The sequence below is a fragment of the Sinocyclocheilus grahami genome, unplaced genomic scaffold (assembly GCF_001515645.1).
Source record: "Sinocyclocheilus grahami isolate Dianchi unplaced genomic scaffold, SAMN03320097.WGS_v1.1 scaffold1210.1, whole genome shotgun sequence".
NCBI lineage: Eukaryota > Metazoa > Chordata > Actinopteri > Cypriniformes > Cyprinidae > Sinocyclocheilus > Sinocyclocheilus grahami.
The window spans coordinates 196,559-197,635 of record NW_015506389.1 but is presented as its reverse complement, the minus strand read 5'-3'; positions in this window follow the sequence as shown (position 1 = coordinate 197,635).

Sequence of the window (1,077 nt, the reverse complement as noted above, 5' to 3'; positions counted from 1 at the left end):
TTAGCACTGCATTGTTCATATACTTTATTTATTACCTGGAGATGACTTGACAAACACAAATAAACCATATTGTCGCAATTGTATGTTTAATGTCTTAATGTTTCCAAACGTTTCTGTTTTTCTGTGAAAACAACTGTTTTCATACAGCGATAGTTAGACGCTTTTGTCCATATTAGGAATTTCCTGGTTTGACTTTCTGCGCGAGAGCCCCTCCGGCTTCGAGTATGAATGAAACATACACTGCACAGAATGTTTAGCACTCCTTGATGTTCATCTCACCTTATTCTGGGTCCGAATAAAACATCAGATCATGCACAGACTATCCTGTCTCTTTGAATTTAAATCTATATTTATTCACACCGGCTCTTGAAAACCTCTATGCGAACACACTTGCCCGAAAAAGGGCGGGGGATGACTTTAAAAAGTGCGAGGGATGAATTTACGTAATATTAAAAATCTACGCCCCTGGTTGAGGATGAGATATTGGGCTGGTGTAAAGGGTCACTCAGAATATCATCCAGTTAAAAATCTTTTGAAAGACTGTTGGGAATATGAATGAAGAGCTTCGGTTGAACAGTAAAGAAGGAGGCAGATAGATTAGGGTTAAATAAATATGAAAATAATCCTTCTGTAGCTAGTCCAGTGGTTCCACCTTGGTTGTTTCCAATGCCTTTGATAGACTTTCAAATACAAAAAGAAATAAATGAAAAGGAGAAGATCATTCCTATAAATATAGTAGTTCAGCAGTATATAAATCAAGCATATTATTCACAGTTACAGATATACAGGTGCATCTCAATAAATTAGAATGTCATGGAAAAGTTCATTTATTTCAGTAATTCAACTCAAATTGTGAAACTCGTGTATAAAATAAATTCAATGCACACCGACTGAAGTAGTTAAGTCTTTGGTTCTTTTAATTGGGATGATTTTGGCTCACATTTAACAAAAACCCACCAATTCACTATCTCAACAAATTAGAATACTTCATAAGACCAATAAAAAAAAACATTTTTAGTGAATTGTTGGCCTTCTGGAAAGTATGTTAATTTACTGTACATGTACTCAATACTTGGT